Below are 21,458 nucleotides of genomic sequence, written 5' to 3'. Positions count from 1 at the left end.
TAAATATTCATTTATTCATTTCATTAGTCATTTATATTTATTTCTCATTGTGTTCTGTATGTAAAACTGTTTATTCCGTGTAAGATATATTTTTTAAAGACATGTATGCGGGTCTGGAACACAGTAATTGTATTTACATTATTCTTTATGGGAATTATTGTTTCGGTTTCCGAACGTTTCGGATTTCGTGGGAGGTTCTGGAACAGATTATGTACGAAAACCAAGGTTCCACTGTATATCTTAGATTCTGAAATCAAGGTCATAAAGGGAAGAATGTTAATCTTTAACATTGATCTTTACATTGTAAACTAAAGTTATAAATGTACACCAATAAATTATAGGATTCATTGGTGATCAGATTTCAGATTTACTGCAATTAAAAAAAATGCAGCAAAGGTTAAGGGAAGTGCAAAATATACGATCCTTTGGAGCATTGTTATCAAAACTAATGTAGAGTTTAATTTCAACATGCAGCAAATTCAGTAATACGGTGTGTCACCGACTTTGGTGGATTCAATCTTAAGGCGCTAACAGCAAGAATAGACAAAGTTAACAGCATTGTAACTTGATGCACCATCATGTTATGGTTTCATAAGCGCCGTTAAAGCTTTGATAACAGTGAAACACCGACTTAAAGTGGAAATCAACTTACTATGTGGCGCTGGAATGGATCCCCCGCTGTAAGTCGAGAACCTACCATATTTTCATACAGGTCATAAGAATGGTATTTGAGTTTCCTTAGCACTTTTATAGCCAAGTCCAGCTATGAGAGAATTCTTTATATTGGTTGGTCTTTTATGGAGACCCCAGTTTGGCCATAAGGGGAACAACTCCTTTGAGGACTTAAGAAACCTGAGAATGCAGATTGTGAATGTGTAATGATACATAATAATGTTTGAGAGACAAAAGACTGACACAGGTACATCCATGTCATGAATCTTAAGTATATATGTATGATTAATGGATTTGTGTGAAAAGATTTTTTGTAATAATAAAACACAATACAAAATCATGCTTAGTCAAATGAAAAGATGTCAGATAATGACCCCTTATGAATTTTAGAAAAGACTTATTTTAGTGTTTTTATGAAAGTATATAATTTTAAGTTTCTTTCAGGACTTTTCAGTTTGGATTGGTATCTATCTGAAACATCGCCTACATTGCATCGCTTGTTGGTTGTTGAAACTGAAGCAGCAGTCTTCGTGTTTTGTTTCTAATGTCCTTGTTGCCAGGGTGAGGAATTACATAGACATTAGACTAAGTTTAAATATCTGAATGTGATAGCCACATCTTGCCAAAATACCATTGATGGGATTTTGTTTTCTTCTTAATCTTGTCATCGTAACAAGGTATGTCTCATCACTGCTTCAGAATTGGGAATCGGAATTATGAATCCCATATTGTAAATGTATATGAAATAAGGATTTAATTTCCATGCTTAGCACAAACGAGGTCTCCTGGATATTTTAATGTCGGTAAAAAAAAAATAAGTATTGCTATCCAGGTCGTCAGTATTTTGATAATTGCAATGAACTGCTGTCAACCTTACTTGGTTGTACCATTAGTAGTGGCATAGAAGCTGTCAGACTACATTGCATCCAATATTGCTCCTAGAATTCTGTCTCACTGATATTATCTACTTGTCAGGTAGATAATATGAGCAAACTTAGTTTTTTCAGTCTTAAAGTCTAACCAGTTGATTTTATAAATTTCAGATATTTAAATATACTTCAGTGTTATATTGATACTGTGTTATATATACCTCAGATCCTTGAAGGAGAATCTATAGCTGACTTATAAAAAATATATTTCCAGTAAAATTATCTTCTAAAAAAGGTAAAACTTAATTTGTTATACAAACCCATAATATAAAGCCATCTGGAATACCAGGAAATGTGCTTAGACAAATCTTCTCTGAGGGAAGGAAAGGACAAGTGCCTGTTTCTTGATTTGTGAGCAGTGCCCATTTACCAAAAGGCCCAATAGGTCTCTGCAGAAACAGCTCATAGCTCATTCTTTGTGTTGCGAGTCTTTTACAGCTGAGTATTCGACAAACATGTACAGTAACCTTGATGGCAAATTTCAGTTAAAGTGGTGACGACTGTAGATTACTGAAGTCAAATAGAACTTGGAGGTAAAAGCTGCAAGCCATAGGTAAATCCTTGTACATTGCTTGTATAGAGTGTAAAGTGACTACAAGAAAGTTATGTCCTACTTATATAGAATATTAATATCAAGGTTAAATCACGTCCCTTATGCATGATGCAATATCAACAAACTGGAAGATCATTTCATGAGGGTTTCATAATGGAGAGTAAGGTGGAAGTGCAACGTTGTTACTAATTGTTCCACTTTACTTAAACCCTGCCCCAATAGGAGGAACCATTTACTCTGCTGCCCCGAAAGGCCCCTAGGAGTATGTTTCGGGCCACTTATGCATTTTACCTTGTAATTACAAATGAGGAAATGCCATTGCATTTTTGCAATAGCCAGTTGCCAAACAGACTCCAAGCCCGTTGCATGAGTAACCCTCTGATGGGATGCAGAGCTTACTATTATGGTGCAAAAATGCAAGTACAAATAGTGAGACTGGCTTCAATATAAATTTGAGTACAGAGTCTACCCATCAGACTCATATGTTGCTCTTTTGGTTGTGTCTTCTTGAAATGTTTAAAGATGTTTTATATCCAAGGAGATAAAACCTATCTTCTGCACTTCAAAATGTGTAAAGGACAGACCTGGAACCTTTAATGGCTGATTCTGGTAAACATATCCATTCCTCTAAAGAGAGTGCCTCAGTGGCGTGGTTGGTGTGTTATTGGCGTCCCACCTCGGTGGTCGCGAGTTCGATTCTCGGGCATTCCATTGAGGGGCCAGCAATGTGTATTTCTGGTGATAAAGTTCACTCTCGACGTGGTTCGGAAGTCACGTAAAGCCGTTGGTCCTGTTGCTGAATAACCACTGGTTCCATGCAACGTAAAAACCATACAAACAAACATTCCTCTAAAGAATAAGGAAATCTGTTATGTTTGGAGTAGTAGTATGGACCAGCTACAGAGAAATTCCACTCTTGACTGCCATAATTACACTGGAGTTCTTATGTGGCCTTGATCGCCTTCTCAATAAATCCCTTCTTTATTGAGTTGATGCTGTAATATCCTCAAGGCATGACCATTCCCAGTGCCTAGGTCTTGATGAGAACTAGAATTGCCATTCTGTGAGGTTTCCTGCACCTATCTACAAGCAGGACAAGATGATTTTAAAGTCATTCCCTAATTGGGTAGAGACTATCAATGTTACTTTTAGGTTGTTTTACTAGTAGTCACTTTCGGTTTCTGCTAGTCGGGGAAGAAGTAAATGCTTAAATGTATACCCAGTCTAACCTATCAGTTCTGATAGTGTCTTGCATGTGTAGTTGCACAGTGATTGCTGTAAAGGCAGAACTTGATCTTCCATCCTAAGGCTGTCAGTCTTAAAGCATTTTTCCCCCTACAGTATTCACATTATGTTCTCTGATCCACATAGTGGCCAGTTGGCGTAAATTTTCTGACTCTAGTTTCTTGCCAGCTGTCTTAAATGAAACTGATATGTACGTGCTGCTCAAAAGTTTCAGGACAGACAAAAAAGAAAAAGGCTTAAAATTCCATATACTACTGATATCTCTCTACATTATTTTTGGCTAAGGAATTTCTCAACAAAAAATTTTAATTAGTGAGTGTTTTCATTGTTGCAAAAGGCAATTAGCTAGCTTATTTTCCATTTTTGTAACAAATATACTGTATAAATACATCCTAAAAAAAGTGAACCCCTTCTTTTTCTCTTTTATACAACATGTAATATGTACATTAGGTACACTAACAAGCAAACATAGGTATCACTTTCCTGTTCGCCTGAAATCGTTAAACATTGCAGTACAGTACTTATACTGTAACACTGTAAAATATTACATTGTACACAAAAAAATGCAAACTCCCTTCATAAAACTTACAATACACTACTGAACAAACACAAATGTCATTTGATTTTTCAGTTTACCTAAACTCACTAAACATTACAGTACAGTATAACACTTTAAAATACATTGTACACAAAAAGTTATCCCTTCTTTTTTTTCCTCATACATAACACAGCATTAGACATTAAAATAAAACCAATTTTTTTTTTTTTTCTTAACTTACTCAGCTGAAACTCACAAGCCTTACAGCTCATGTGCACTGTCCACCTGTCAGAGACTGCTGCTCCTTCTTTTCTTTGGAGAATGTTTGTCTATGAACATATTAGGGTAAAGAAAATATTACTACGTATATATTACAAGTATGCCATTAAACTGGCATATTTGCCAGTTTAAATTGCCTTTTAAGAACTATAGAACAAAATACGCATTTAAGGACTCGAATGTTAGAAAAAAGCAGTTTTTTTCACTGGACTTCAAATGTATACTGTACAAAGCTGTTTTGTGCTCACTCAGGTCAAGAATTTAATACTTGACCTTAATTTTGGTTGTAGTTTTTTTTTTTTAGTAATTTTTATTTCATCTTTGAGTCTTAACCCTTTTGTTTCAAGTATGAAATTTAACTATTTGGTTAACTTTTAAATGATTTCTTTCTTTGCTTACCAATGTAATGAAGGTCAGTCCTTTATGTGGTATTCCTTCAGTCCCTACATTGCTTTTTTCTACTTATCAATTTTTTTTCATCATACATGCACTGTTTGTTGTTCAGCTTGGGTATATCAGATTTTTGCCATAAAAAGCAAATCCTAGAGTCCACCTGTATGAGTTTCTAGCAGTGTGTTTGTTATCTTGAATGAGTTACTTTTGAATAATCATGGTTGTAAAATTGTGTAGCAGTAATTCTTTGCATTATATAATTTAAAATTTTATATTCAGTGTGTGCAGAGATATGCTGGCATAAATTTACATTCCTCTTTTCACTAAAAGAAATTTTGATAAATTAGTCTTGAGATAATATCCATGGAAAGCTTTACAAAAAGTATTCTTAATATAATTGTTTTGAACATGCTCACAGCCCATGGATGATGCTGTTTTGAATTTAAAAATTGTGTCTGATGGTTTTCTCCTTGTTCAGTATAAGGGATTCTGTTCTTCTGATTAGTGAAAACAAATGTTATGGATTTGCATTTGGATGTCAGCTTTTTTCACTTGTCCAGATTTGGATAATTTCTTCTGTAGGTCATTAAAATAATTTGAAGATCTGCCTATGAAAATTAGTCTGCTCCAAAGATATTCATTACAACATCTGCAGTAATGCACGTATAACAAAAGAAGAGTTAAATTAGCTGAAAGTACAATTATATTTTTGCATCAGCAGATATATTAATATAATGTAAGCATGATCATTTGTTTTGAAGTGTCCATTAAGACATTGCTATTTACCCCTGAATCATGAATAGTGTGACTGCTCAGATACTAAGTTGTTGTGAATCTTAATTGCCTTTGAATGTCAATTTGAATTGTATTAGGGAAAAACTCTCTATCACGAGAGTATATATAATGTTCTAAAGGGTCCAGGGAAGGGTTCGAAAGCTATCTGTAAAGTCTTCAAAATTATACACGGACTTTTTACACTTTGTATTATTGTGGACCCTTTAGAACATTGAATTGTATTGTTAGTTAGAAATTGCATTTCTTCAAATGATTTCAGTGTTTTCATAAAGATGATGTAGCCCAGTTGAGAATATTTTTTTCTCAGTTTTCAAGATGTAAGATAGCTATGCCTTTGCTATGCCACCTTTCTTAAAGCAAGAGTATAGCCATCTTACCATATTTAGTTAGGTATACTGAAGTGGTATTAGATGGAACTTAATTCAGAGATCATTTGGTTTGATGTTGCCTTCCTTTTTACTAAATATTATTCATTAGAATACAAAAAAGGCTGTATATATGTAGATCTTGAGATGACAGACAGTTAGATAGACTAAATGATTGTAATACAATATGTTAAGAAACAAGATTGAGTGAAGACATTGCCTAGTATGTCAGATGAATTGGAGATAAAAGGACTGCCACTAAGTCCTGAACTGAAGTTTCTGATAGTTACATTATGCAAATTATGTGGAGTTAATAAAAAGAAAGGGAGAAGTTTCGAATGTTCAAGACATGCAAGAGAGAAATGGAGAATTTTGAACTGAACAATGAAGTGAGCAAAGCCATGACAGGTAACAGAAAAGGAGAGCAATCTGGAAGGTGGTAGCTATTGAAAATTTATATCAAACTATGAAGCAGATTTTTAGAAGGAATGAAAGTTTAACAGAAGACACAAAAATCGTAGATGGCTCTGCTGCCTTTTCTCCATATTGTTAGTAATTGTTCACATGGTCAACCCAGGATATCTGTGCAGTTTAGTCTTCCTCACTGGAGAAGAATCAGACATCATAATTCTAACCTCATGTTGAAGTGGTTTGAAAGTATTTATGTAACCCATACAATAGGTGGTGTCACATGGAATGCTTAGAATTGCAAATCTTAATTAGAAGAATAGGGGTTTGGATGTTTGACATAAATGAGAACTAATAGTGAAGCAGAGTATATGAAGAACTAACAGTGAAGAAATCAAGGAAGAGAATTATGTTTTGCTGCAGGACATGCATAGATGAAGAAATTGCAAATATATGGAGATAATTGATTACCTCAAAGGCTGAAACGGAGGGGCATATAAGTAGGAGTGGGTGGCAGCCAATTGGAAAAGTAAAAGATCTAGAAATGGGTGGCTGCCATCAAGAGGGACTGCTCAGAATATTGTGAAATAGCACAGTTAAGCAACTGAATCAGATGGTAATGCACAAGATACAAAGAATGGAAAAACTCAGATAAGTGGAAAAAAAATATTGTAAGTAGATAGCCAGTTTGAGGCTTAACTGTTCATCCATGGGAGACATTGAAGTATAGTTATAGGTGAAGAATTAATTTTGCTTTAGAATTGCTTGAAAAATGCAATTTTTCTGGTCCCCCCAAAAGGTTTTTGAAAGATATTTTGTATAATATTCTCATGGATTCAATCCAGTAAACCTTATACAATTTGCATGTGTTCTGTTAGAAAAAATAGGACATTGGATAGTAACTGCTCTCACCATACCCGTCAGTCAGGGATTTGTGCACCTTTCAGTCAACCATGTACGTAGTTGTTTAACAATGTTTTTTTTGTTTGGTAGATGCTTATAAATCTTTGAGGCTGGTCAACCTGTCATTTTTCTTATAATGAACAAGTTTATGCTTTCTTTACTATGTATTTCACATTATTGAACACTGCTGTGGTCAAATGACAGTTTTATGACATTAAAAGCAGTATTTTTTCTTAAAGTGAAGCAGGTGTTCATTTTGTCGGACCATTCCAGCTTAAGACTATTCAAAACTTTCATAAAAGCTTATTGGTTCCCTTTACACAGTCTTAGCATTACTTGATGGTATCTGTGGTCAAGATTGTCAATGTTACATATGTTGATTTTAACCTTTGTGCAGGAAATTGGACAGACTTGGTGGTAAGAGTATTACCTTCCTTTAAAATAACATAATTCTGTTTTGTAGCATTATCCAATCACTTGGAAAAAGGCATAAATTTTGCAGCAATTGTAGTTCATTTAGATAGTTCTGAAGATTTTATTTTTATTTTTATAGATATGAATTCTGCAACTGTGTGCATAGCCCTTAATTAGCATAGCATAATGGTTGTATGAAGCACAAAGAAAATGTATGTAGTGTATATTTTATTTTGAACTTTATAAGAGTAGCATTTATAGTGGAGTGTAGTATGAGTATGTATTGTAGTACTATACAACCTTTAATGAAAATCTTTACTGACTGGTAAGGTAGTAGATGCTGTCAACAATTTATCTTTTGCTCACACATATTCAATACTATTTATCCATTAGGAATATTCCAGAGGTAGGAACTGGGGAAGTTACAAAGTGACTAAGATATTTCTGGATATTCAGTATAGTCTCAAAGAAATATATAGTCGGTCATTCTATCTAGAATGATGTGAAGGAGTGAGTGACATATCACTAAGGGGTAATAAGTTTTACTTGTATGATTAATTTTATTTTGCTTGAATGTTATCTCTCATAGTTAAGTCTAGGTTTCTTTTTATTTTTTATTTTTTCCTCGGGTCAATTCCTGGAAACCAGCCTGAGAAGAGCCTTTTTTAGGCTTAGAGAGGTCTGGTTAAATTAATCTTTTATCCTATCCTATCCTATGATGCAAGTAACATAATAATCCACTTTCTCTGCTTAGGATTGTGAGTGTCCTCATGCCCAATTCTTAAATAATGTTGTTGGTAATATGCTCATTCTCCCATCATTGCCGTTGTCAACCCTTTTTTTTTTTCTGATGAATCTACTCTTCATATAATCTTGCAGTTCTCATCCAAATTTGGAGGCTCTTGAGAAGTTGTTTATAATCTTATGTGATACTCTTAATGCAGACTTCAATAATATCTCTGAATGAGGTTGATCGATTTTTCCACAGTGATTTCAGAGCAGATAATCTTGTGTGTTTATTGTGTGCTCTTGATTTCTCAATAGTGAAATAGTAGATCTTGAGTAATTAGATCTTTTAGCATCTCAGGACTTGGTAATGAATTGTATCAAACCAGCTTAAACTTCTTAGTAATAATTCTGATAATGAAAATGCTTTTGTTTCATGCATGTAGGTATATTGAGAGACCAAATTTTTGGAGTGAATTTTAAAGTTTAACTTTTCTAAAATGATGATTGAATGAGCAATATTTTCAAAATCTTAGCCCAGTGTATTCAAAAACACTCGCTCTGTGCTGAAAGCAGACACAGTTAATGTCACATAAAAGGTACCATAGGTTTAGTAGTGTTATATGTTCTTTTGTGCATTGATAGATAAAATTACTCGCCTGTACGAAGTTTCAATCATAGATTTAACCAATTTTTTTATGAATACATGCAATGCAGTTTTTGTAGTTATGTAATTTAGTTGAGCTCATTGATAGTTATGTAATTTAGTTGAGCTCATTGAATTATTTTTATCCCATGCAATGGAGTTTTTGTAGTTATGTAATTTAGTTGAGCACATTGAATTATTTTTGTCCCATGTAAGAACATGCATTGTAGTTTTTGTAGTTATGTAATTTACTTGAGCACATTGAATTATTTTTATGTAATTTAGTTGAGCATATTGAATTATTTTTGTCTAATGTAAGAACATGCAATGCAATTTTTGTAGTTATTTAATATAGTTTAGCACACTGAATTGTTTTCATCCTATGTAAGAACATGCAATGCAGATTTTGTAGTTACTGTATATAACCGTATATACTCAAGTAATATTCTACTCCACGACATGTATGACCCCATTTTTTACTGCATATACTATTAGGATTTTAGCATAGGTATACCCCATTTAATGTTCGAGTTTTGACTCTAGCAGTAAGCCTAGGCTATGTTTCTAGTATATATTTGGAATCAAAACATGATGGTAACCTAGGCTATGATAGTAGTAGCTACTGTAGCGTAGACTTAAGTTTCAGACGTCAAAAAAATAAGTTAAACTAAGAAGCTAAAAGCTTAGAGTATGCCTATAAAGTGTATAAAAAATTAGTATAAACTAAGAAGCTAAAAGCTTAGAGTATGCCTATAAAGTGTATAGAAAAATTTGTATATAATCATTTCAAATCATTAAAATAACTATAATAAACAAAAGAAAAACCTTCCGTCCTTTGTTTATGATCATTTGTAACTAGCGAATAGTATAACCGTCATACATAATATTCTTTAATCTTTCTTCAATCTCTCTTTACCTAGTTCCACTATTCTTTCAACTCTATTACCTTGTTACTTTTTCATATATCAAAAGTTTCAAAATATTTTTACTCTATACCCTTCAGTATGTTATCAAATGCATATAGGAAGTTCACTGCTAAATTTGAACTGCAGGTGACCACTTTTACTGAAGCAGGCAACAGTGTGCATGCTGCTAACAAATGAATGTTCGTGATTGGAGGAAGAAAAAGGAAAGTTTAACTAAAGTGCTGTCGTACAAATGTGCTAGTCGTGGAATGGGTTGTTAGTGGCCACACCTGGGAAACAAAGTTGAAGAATAGGTTACCAACAATTGGAATGCAGGATACAGTATATCGCGGGGAGCTATAGGAATTTTTGCTTTGAAGGAAACTAAGAATCTTGGAATACCCGAATTTGTTGCTAGTACTGGCTGGTGCTCCCAGTTCATGAAAAGAAATGGTCTAGTGCTTTGAAGACAAACTGAAATTCCACAAAGGCTACCCGAGAAACTGGAAGAAAAGATAATAGGATTTCAAAGATTTGTCATTGCTCTTCGTAAGAAATGTAAATACAATCTGAGTAACATAGGAAATATTGGTGAAACTTCAATAACTTTTGATATACCTTCAAACCTAACAGTTGATAAAGCTGGGGCAAAATCAGTTTTGATAAAAATGACTGGATATGAAGAAAATCTTTTTACTATATTTCTGACTTACATGGCAGATGGGAGAAAATTAAAGCAAAAGGTAACTTTTAAGAGGAAAACTATCCCAAAGGAGAAATTCCCCAGTGGAGTCATCATCCATGTACGTCCACGGGGTTGGATGGATGAAGAAGGCTGTAAGCTCTGGTAAAGGAAACTATGGGAGGGCACTTTTCCATTATAGAACAACATAATATCAATAGATTATTATATAAGTAAAACATTTTTTTTTATTGTCTATTTTACCAAAAAATAAATATGTAATAAATAATAGTTTGTCAACTTCTGTGGAAGGAAATGCATTTTTTTTTTTTCCCCTTCTGTTGTCTGGAAATCCAAAGTCTAGGCTTAACCTAGTCCCAAAATCTTTCACTTTTCCAAAACTACCTCATGGAATGTTTGTCCCCAAACTTTGAGACAATGAATTGGTCTTTAAATATTGAGCATTACATGAGTATATACGGTATGTAATTTAGTTGAGCACATTGAATGATTTTTGCCTAATGTAAAACAATTGTATGTTGACCGTATTGACCCCAATTACTATGTTCTTTTTAAGAAATCTCATCAGATATTGATGATTGTTCTTGTAAAAAGATGTACTTTTATTTTTTTGAAGAGCTGTTATACTGTGCTAAACTTTTAAAGTATAGTTGTTGTTAGTATATATATATATATATATTTGTTGTAGAATTATAAGTCTCTAGTAACCTTAAGAATAGAGCCTGTTTTGGCCTGCTTATTATTTAAGCTGTCTTGGCCTGTTTCTCTGGGATCACAAAGACAAGTATGGTGCCCATGTATTTTTGTAGATCTTTGGAAGTACTATATTATATTTAATTGCTCAAAGCCTTGGAATTCTCCATTTGTATATGGGCATTCTAAGTTTTCGGTAATGTTTGTCAATGTCATGCTATCATAGTCTTCAAAGTCCTTATCCTAATACGTAGATGTGTATGTCAGCTATTTACTATTGAGATACTACTGTATACTCAGTGTTCATTCTTTTGTGACAGTATGAGAAAATGTTTTGCATTCAGAATGATGGTAATGACATTCTAAAAAAATTTTGGTTTAACTTTTAAAGGATTTGGTTCACAGAGTAAACATTGTATGTCAAACTGTGTTTTTCAAATAGATTCAAATTCATTTTGAACAATACTGTACAGAAGTAACTTTTACTACTCGGATGTATAAAAAATCTAGAGAAATTAATCTGATCACAAATTAATAAAAATGAAGCTTATCATTGGATTGTGGCACTCATCATACCAAAACGAGCTCCACAAAGAAATTTGATCCCATTTCCAAATTGGCCACACTTTTCTAACTCATGGATAGTTGATGAATGGCCCACATAACCTAACGCTGCAAGCAGAGAATGTACGCAAGTGCTGATGGTAATAGTTTTGAATGTTATGCTTTGGAAGCAAATCGGTCATGAAATAGTGTCAAAATCATTTATTTTTATTTATGCAATGATCAGATCATGAAAGAACTGCAATATATTGAATAAATTTTAAATTTCATCCTTAAAGACAATCCCTTTCAGTCAGTCTCGATTTGTTTTTAACCCAGTGGTTTGGTTAAACTACCTAATAATAATAATAGTGATAACCAGGACAGGTAGTAGTAGCTTACTAAGTACAGTTTTTTGAGTAAGAATAGTATGCCTTCATGTAAAATTCTTAACTCTGAATAGTGTGCAATTATGTTTGAAAAATATCCCATTCTATTTAAATGAAACTATAAAATATGTAAATATAGTAATAATGAATTTAAAAGCTTGTGTGAATTAGCCATGTAATGTCCTTAGAAATGCATACTGTGTACTTAAGCTTAGAAATCAAACTTTGTCTCTACTCTTGGCAGTTTTTATATGGCACATTGAAAAATAAAAGCCTCTCTCTACCATCAAACATTTCAATTATTGGGCACAGGTGATGTTAATCATGTACAGTCAGATTTGTGTGTATAGTGCAGTTTGTTGCAAAGTACACTATTGGATGTCCTGATGGTAGTAATAAAGCTTCAGTCTTCTATTGAAATTGATTATAAGTTTTGTTCATAGAATCAGTAAATTAAAATTTTTCATTTTATTCTACTGTCCTAGACTCAGTAAATCAAAATATTTTCTTTATTCTACTAAGACTCAGTAAATCTAAATATTTTCTTTATTCTACTAATGAAATTGAAAAGATGTTTATTCTGTTTACAGAAGTTTTATTATAGAACGAGAAAACTTCTGCAGTTGTAAGGTGTAATTTTATTTGATTAAACTAGTAGGTAAGTACGTACTGTTATCAGGATTTTATACATAATCATCTTATTTTATTAACATGTATACAACAGACTGTTTGGACCTTGTATCAAGCCATATTTGCCAGATGTACAGCAATAATATATGTTAATGATAATGGTAATTGCATAAGATTGAAGTGAAGATTGACTTTGTTGATAACATCCAGTTGTTTATTTAGAGAGCATTGTTGTTCAGTCACTGCAAGATTTTGATTACAGGGCCACCTCTGTGGCATAGATGGTAGTTTTCACTTGAGTAGGTTAATAAGTGTGTCTGTAAGCATTCATGCTTTGAAGATTGTTTTTGTCTACCTTCTTTCTTACAGTATGGAAATAAGAGAAAATATAAGTGTAAGCATAATTTGGCAGTTTGTGAATTCCACCCATTTCATAGAAATTTTTGAAATAATATTGTAGTGGTAATCATTGTTGCTTATTGATTTAGTACTTCAGTAAATAAAAGAAAACTAGAGTAGGGTGGCTTTCAGTAATGCCAAAGAATTCAGACATACTGTTGCTCTAAATTTTACTATATTTGTCAATTTCAGAATGTTACCTTTCTATTTGAAAAAAATAATGAATTTCATGTGCGGTTACTACATATGTAACTATTTTTCTTTATAATTTTGGTCTTTGGGAAGCTATTTTTTATAGACTAGTTAACAAGTGTAAGTTATTGTGTATCACTGTGTTTTTTACAGTAGTGATGATTTAGAGCAATAAGCAATGTGTACAATGTTTTAAAAGTTCAGTGGGTGGTTAACCCTGTAAATTGATTGCAAGAAAAAAAATGGATATATCAATGAACAAGTTTATCAAGAACACTTAGCACTTAAGCATTGTGTTAAGTTATTCAAATTTGCAGTACATGTAGTAATGAAATGTGGTCAGGTAATTTAATACCCATTATGAAGCATAATTGTCATGGGACAGTGTTAATAGGTATTGCCTTTAAAGTCTGCTTAGGACATTTGTAGGACTTTCAAACCATTTTGTGTGTATTAGGGGTAGCCACTAAATGGTTTCTGCAATTGCTATTACCAGTATAATTTTTCCATCACACAACCCCACCAGTCATATGTATGCTCTCCTTGGTGACTTCAAATTTCCCGGGTGGTCTTTTATATAGCACACAGAAGAAGAATGGCAGTGTACAACCTGGACCCTCCAGTACCCATGAGTCACATACCTGAATTTTCATCATTAATTTATCCATCCAGAATTCCCTAGCTCATATCCTCTTTGCAGTTTCACCATATCCCAGCGTCACTGTTCTTTGCCAACCTTTTACATTTTTTTTTTTTTTTTTTTTTTTTGTGGTGATGGCTAGCTGTGAGTATTTGAGTATATATTTGTGAATTCATACTGAAGATTATGTTGCATTATATCGTTAGTGAGTCGAGTTTAATTTTCTGTGTTTTGCAAGGTTTGTGTACATTGTTTAATGTTTGTTAACATTTGGGTGTTGTTTTCATGGTGCTAACTGCTGGTTGCCAGGTGGAGAACAAGTGCAAGTGATTAACTAGTTAGTCCTTAGTTCCTTTTTTGGTATAATATTCATGCTTATCAACACTTTAGTTATACACTGTAGTGTCCTTACTACTTTTAACAGTGTTTTTTGGTGGTTTCTGTAACTTGGAATATTCATATTTGTGGGTGTGGTGGTGATCCTTGCAGATAACTGCTTGAAGGGACTATGCTTATGTAAGAATCAGGTGATCCTTGCTGGATCATCCACTAAGATACTGTTAACTCATGGTACTGATCAAGGCATGCTGGAGATTTTGTGTATCTGGCCAAGTGAAGACCTTTACTGACACAATGACTTAACAAGACAGTCTCAAATGCTTGGGCTTCTAAGAAGACTCTCTGAAGCTCCAGCAGTTTGTGCTATTAGCGCTTTTCCTTGGATCAAAATCATTTCACTTGAGACTGAAGATTTAGCCACCCCATCCCACAGTCAAGGCATTGAAAAAATCAGAATTTGATGGTCCTGCCACCAATGAAGAACTAATAATGTCATCACAATCCTGATAGATAGACAGTGACGCTGCTTTCTAGCATGAGCCAAACTGTAGTTGGAAGGAGAGAATGCAGACATGACATTAGAGAAATCAGCTTCCTCAGGTGTACCAAGTATCCAATTAACACTTGCCAATAGTACTTGGTGATCAGATGAAGATGGTAAAGGAATTCACTGATAGTCTCTTGGAGATGATATCTTGTCCTCAGGTGGAGGAAGCAATCCTATGACAGTGTCTACAAGGATCTCCATGTAGACCACCTGCATGGAAGGTGTTAGGGTGAAACTTTTATGCCTGTTTGGAAGTCCAGAAGACATAGCAGTCTCTCTTCACCTCATCCCTTGAAGAAGCCCAGTAGCATGTTTCTGGATAACAAGGAAGTTGCAGGCGTAGTCAGCGCACCTAGGCTGCCAATGGGCAAGGGTTTCAGTGGAGACCTGAGTACTGAGAAATGAAGCACAACCTTGCCAAACAAAGCTAAGATACTTTCTGGGGAGGATTAGAATCTGGATTTGGAAATATTCATCTTTTAGGTCTATCAGGGCAAGAAATTCCCTTTTATGGACAGATCTCTTAAGACTTCTAAGTGTATATGAAAAGGAGTAATTTTAAGAAACTTGAAGTCAAAATCTATAATTGGCCTCCACCCTCCTGGGGACTAGGTGCAAGGAAGCAGCAACCATAGAACATCAAATATTGCAAGGTAGCACCAACTGTAGAACCTCAAATGACTGAAAAAATAGCCTTAAGGACACCTTTCTGTGACATGGAGGCTACCTCATTGTCCAGACCCTGCTTGTATGCCCGATTGGAGTGGTAGATGTCTAAGGCAAATGGACAACGGACAAGGGGACTGGGGATAAGGCACCAGGGCCATTGGGTGGGCATTGGAATTTGTGGATGAATGGTATGCGATATCCAAAGCAGGAAACCCCCCCAAACCCAAGGCACGGCAGCAATGGATTCGTAGTCCTTCCAAACCCTTAAAGGCAGACCCCAATTAAGAGAGATGAGATCAGAGGGAACAGCATAACTTCAGTTATGCTGGGATCTCCAATCCAAAGATGTGAAACTAGACTTGTCTCGGCCTCCAAAACTAAAGGTTGACTTGGGGCTGTGAGGCTTGAAGAAGAGCAGTTCTGATGTGTCATGTTTGAATGAAACCTCTTTTGGACATAAGGAGACTGTTGATAATGTAATGTACAGATATGTGGCACTGGCTAGCAGAAGCCTTCAGTCCATAATGCATGTTAGGTTGTGGAGCAAAACATGCAAATGAGGATGACACACCCAAGTTGATTATCATGACCCTGGTTGCATTGGATGAGGTTTTATCCCCCTGACTTATGAACAAGAGCTTCCAGGGAATGATCAAGAACAGGGGATCAAAGATGTGTATGGAGCAAAGCTCTTGTCATGTATGGAGGCTGCATTTTGGCCCTGCAAAGTAGCATCTCTCCTCTTCACTAAAATATTCATGAACTTGGAGTGTTTGCTGCAAATCTTCAAAATTGAAGTGAGACATAGGAGCCTTAACTGTCTATGGTTGAAGGCACACTACTAGCTCAAAGCAAACTGGTGATCCTAGGCATCCACTCTATGTCAGTTAAAGGTATATAACTTATTCTACGAGCTGAGCAAGGTCCAAAGGTAGGGCATATTTGGCAGTAGTTTCTGTGGTAAATATGCAACCCGTCAGCACCTCAGTGGCGTGATCAGTATGGTCTTTAGCTGCCACCTTGGTGGCCACGAGTTCGATTCTCGGGCATTCCATTGAGGAGTTAGAGATGTGTATTTCTGGTGCTAGAAGTTCACTCTTGATGTGGTTCAGAAGTCATGTAAAGCCGTTGGTCCCGTTGCTGAATAACCACTGGTTCCATGCAACATTAAAGTGCCATAAAAACAAAACCAAGCCTTGGAGAACATGCTTATGAATGGAACTGGAGGAACTTACTTAGTCAAAGATGTGACAAGAATCTGTTTAGGATCTCCATAGGGGAAGTGTTGTGTGGTTCTTGCAGATTCATTCAATCTACTAACAAAATCCTGTCCTTAAACATGTCTAATCTGGCTCTTTTGGCAGTTTTGACTTAAAAAGTTAAGTATATCTTAGTTTAACCAGACCACTGAGCTGATTAACAGCTCTCTTACGGCTGGCCCAAAGGATTAGATATTTTTTACATGGCTAGGAACCACTTGGTTTCCTAGAAAGGGGACCTACAGCTTATTGTGAGATGCGAACCACATTATATCAAGAATTTAATCTGTGATCACCAGAAATAAATCCCTCAGATTCCACGTTGGCATAATGGAAAATCAAACTTTGGACTACCAAATCGGTAGGTGAGCACATAACCCACTCGCCCAACGAGGAACTAATTGACAGCTTGAGGAGAACCAGGGAAACATGAGTGGTAACAAAGCCTAGTGGGGCAAGGAGTAGGGAAAAAAATATGAAAGAGGAGCAGGTGATGGGTTACTTGAAGAGGTGGCTGAGGAGGAGAAAATTAGGCATAGGCAACTCAAGTTCATGAGCAGCAAGAATAGAACTGTCAGACGCTCTCATTAGATGGTGATTGGAGATTACGAAGCAATTGAACTCAAAGGAGGCTCTCTTAGATGGAGAACAGCAGTGTGAGAGACTGGGCTTGCCGGGGAAATTGGGTAGAACCTTTAATAGGATCCTGGTGGACTGAGATGGAAATAGTCTTGAATTCAGGGGATAAGAGGCCCCTTGGCATGGAAATGAAGTGGAATATCTTAGAATACTGGAGCTGAAACAGGAGCAGCCAAAATGACAGGTATTATCAAGATTATCATAGAACACAAGGCCTCCAAAGACACTGCAGCCAATACACGTTTGTCTGCATTCACAGGCAGGGAAGCCAAGATTGAGACCACCAAAGCAGGCAAGGACATGGAATTAGATGTGGCATGAATAGCCACAATAGCCAAATGCATGAGGACAGCTGCGTATCCAAGGACAGTCTTAATGCATAATTGTTGCCAAGTACATGGGAGCAGTTAGGCACTCAGGATAGAGTATACTGGAGCAATGAAGCATATGAGAGCACTAAAGAACAGACGAGATGAAGTAGCAGTCAGTTTGTTACAGAGTAGGGCATATGCTCAAAACAGACGTTGCAAAATCCTTAGAAGCAGGAGCTTCAAGGCCGGGAACGCAAATGAAATCCTCTTAATCTTAGCAGAGTGAATGAAGTTGGATGAAAATGGAGGCACTGCAATACTTACTGGACAAATTGTTTTTAACAGGAACAGCAAACAAGACCAGCAGGTCTCCCCTTTGGATGACTGGGAAAGCATCAAAAGAGGGAAACATTCATTCGGGAGAAAACTCCTGAGGTGAGTATACTATAACTGAGAGCGGGGGAGGCTTACACTTCTTATGTTGGTCACTCTTGACTCTGGGGAAAGGCATGGGAGAGGAGGAAGGTTTATCCAAAGATACTCATACTTAACAGCCATGATCGCATAGCAAAGGGAAGATGCAGAGTTCAACAACTCGTACACCTAGCACAGTGCTTACAGGCACACTGTTATGCATGCAAATACCAAACTCAAGGACCAGTCCTTAAACACTAGTACAAACTGATTTTACGAGACTTGCTTTACATACAAGACTGAATGTCTGTTTAAATTTGAGCAAAGGACAAACATCTTTTCAAAAAACAACTTCCTGATTACTTTGGAACTGGTTTGAATGTAGTCATATTCATTATCATTTTGAGTAAAATTTAACCAATTTAATTGAGCATACTTTTAGTCTAGTAGGGGAATAGAGTTAGTAGGGAGGATTAGAGAACTGAGTGGCAGAGTAGTACTTAAGAGGAAAGCACCTTTGTGTGAAAAAATTATGCACCATTTTCCATTTATCTTACCAAGAAACATTCATCTAGAAAAAAAATATCCCTCAAAATTGTTTTTTTTTTTCCTCAGGAGTATGTAGATATTCAAATACACTATTGCAACAAGCAGCAGTGTATTTCCTGTTCTTAATAATTTAGTTTCCTTCACAGCCACCTTTGTACGATTTTATCTTCCATAAAACTGTTAGTAATTTTTGTCATAGTACAGTTCTAATACTGCTGACATTCCTGTACTGTACTAAAAAAGGTTACAGAAAATGTGAGAAACTTATTAGGTAAATTCTTTACCTGACAAGTTACATTGAAGATTTTCATCTATACAATTTTCTGTAAATGTAATTCATTGTTTTTTTTTAAAGGTTGAATGAGGTGTGGATTTTTTTTTTTTTTTTTTTTTGCAAATATTAGTTTCTACATTGACCCATGATAATTTTAGATAAGTAAATTTAATCAGTCCTTAAGGGATCAAGGGTTTTGAGATAAATGGCTGTGACCTGTCTTCCATAGAATTAAAAACCCAAGCATTAACCAAAATTCTGAAAGGCCACATGAGCTGCAATGTTTCTTTAGCCATTCACATACATAGTTCTTAAAGGTAGTCTGTGTGTTTTGATTTATGAAAATGTCTTTCAGAACATTATTTTTAGAAATTGACACTTGTTTTGGTAGATGTAAAGTGATATTGGTCATATGCTAGTGTGCCTGTGATTTTTCAAGTTTTTTCTGAATTACTATTTATTTTTATGTATCTCTTATTTCAGTGCAGTTTTGACATATCCATATTTTCAGAGTTATTGTTAACAGAATTGGTGGTCAACATCTGATGTATTAAGGCTAATTAAGCATACAATATATAGTTTTAATAAAGTACACATTGATTTTCAAGTGTACTAGTTATGTCTAAATTATAGTAACCAAATTTTCTGAGCATTACTTTTCAGTAAAGTAGTAATGTAAACTGTTGTGTAGCAGCACTTCAATAAAAATTCTTGGTTGATGGCATTTTACTAACAATGATAGGTCATGTAGTAATTTGTATTTAGTTATCCTTTAAATGCATGCTCACAGTATTTCTGTACCTATTAGACACTATTATTATTAGAATTTATGAGTGACTTAGTGAATTACCTTTAAAAAATGACCAAAATAAAGTAACTTATCTGTGTTTTTTATGTGAAATTGTATAAAAAATTTCAAGGCTTTAACATGGGTAACCTTGCTAGAGAGAGAGAGAAAAGCGTCTCTCCTTGGTAAAACTATGTAACAAGAAAGAGCAAAAATTACCCCTATGTCAAGATCAGAGGTTTGTATGTTAGAAAAAGTACAAATTGCTTTAAAAAAATTGTCATTACAAACATATGGTTACATTTATTTGTGTTACTATCTAAAGAGAACCAAACCTTTAGGCTAAAGTGATGGTGTCCAGCACCCTTTCTTTCTGGCTATATGAATTGATCAAGTGGGCAGACAATTAGTCCAGTGGGGAGAACATTCATCCAGTCCGAGCAATAGCTGAGGAAGTGATGAGCATTGACTCATCCATAGTTGGAAGAACTTTTCAGTTCACAACTAATTAGGGCAAATGTCTAGAAGCACCAGAATACCTGGCCTCATGTCTGAGGGACATGGCCTGCAAGTCCTTTGGCTCATCTCTGTATGACCTGTGATTGTTGCTCAATAGGTTGTATATATCCTTCAAAACTCTTCTTGAATTGAAAAGCATCTTGCCAGAAGTATTTGGATGACACGAGGCTGGAGGTTGAATGGGTGAACAACTGGATCTTCCTTCCAGTCTCCATTTTTTTTTTTTTTTTTTTACTATGTAGTCATCAGGTTGAGTATGTTCTTTGTCTTCAGCTTATAAGGTCTATAAGTTCTCTCTTCTCATCATGTGAACCCATCAGTTTTTCAGTTACTACTCATACAATACCTGTCTTCTGATTGGTGTTCCCCTGTCCTTCAAACAGTACTACTACTTGGTTCTCAAGTTCTCCTGGAATGAGTGTTCAGACATCTTACTGTGGCTAAGAGCCTTTTCTTTCTACAATTCCCTTTACCTTCTGTTACTTTCTAATGAGCACATTCATTGGAAGCTTGAATTTAAAGTCGGTGCCCCTGTGGGTTTGTTCCATATGAATAGGGTTCATCATGTGATTATCAATAGCAAGCCAATGACAGATTGGATATAGTTAGTCTTGCTCCATCTCTGGGAAGGGGCGAGTTGCGCATTTCTATGCTCAATTATCTCCTCTCGTTCCCGTTTTGAACTATGAGAAGTTCCTTCACCCCCCTCCATCTTTGTCTCATCAGGTGAAAATATACATTGTGGCTGGAGGAAGATGACTCGCCATCTGAGCTACAGCTGCACTTGGCCAGTCGTGTGTGCTTTGCAGTGTGCCATAGCTCTAGTTACTACTTCACCTCTGGCTTTCAATGGTGGATTTGGTGAAGTTGAGTCTTCTCCTTCGATATTGGATTCGAACTTGAGCATTCTCCTTCATGTCTGCTGCAGGCCACAACCATATCTTCCCCAGATGTACTGCCCTCACCGTGCAGCTGCTGGCAGCTCCTGCCCAGATATGACAAATTTTCTGAGACAATTTGTATTTTTCATAGCTACAAACCTGAGGTCTCAACAGTCGTAAGTCTGAAGTAGACCCAGTGATGAAAGAGATATAAAGTTACATGCAATGAGCAAACCCATTTACACAAAATTCAGAGGTGAAAAATAAATTAAGCAAGTAGAAGAGTAGAGATCAGGGAATGGCAGTGAGT

General features: G+C 35.5%; 1 protein-coding gene across 4 annotated transcripts in view; it reads left to right on the top strand.

Annotated features, from left to right (window-relative positions):
• The window catches only part of LOC135202284 (putative sodium-dependent multivitamin transporter), an 89,985-nt gene extending 71,167 nt beyond the window's left edge, over positions 1 to 18,818 (top strand). For all 4 annotated transcript variants that reach the window (XM_064231591.1, XM_064231589.1, XM_064231590.1 and 1 more), the window contains one exon: positions 1,117 to 18,818. The gene's annotated coding sequence lies outside the window, so the exon portion shown is untranslated. The remainder of the gene's footprint in view (positions 1 to 1,116) is intronic.
• The last annotated feature ends 2,640 nt before the right edge of the window (positions 18,819 to 21,458 follow it).

This window comes from Macrobrachium nipponense, chromosome 30 (genome assembly GCF_015104395.2).
Source record: "Macrobrachium nipponense isolate FS-2020 chromosome 30, ASM1510439v2, whole genome shotgun sequence".
Taxonomy (NCBI): Eukaryota; Metazoa; Arthropoda; class Malacostraca; order Decapoda; family Palaemonidae; genus Macrobrachium; species Macrobrachium nipponense.
This window is presented reverse-complemented; position numbering and strand designations above follow the sequence as displayed.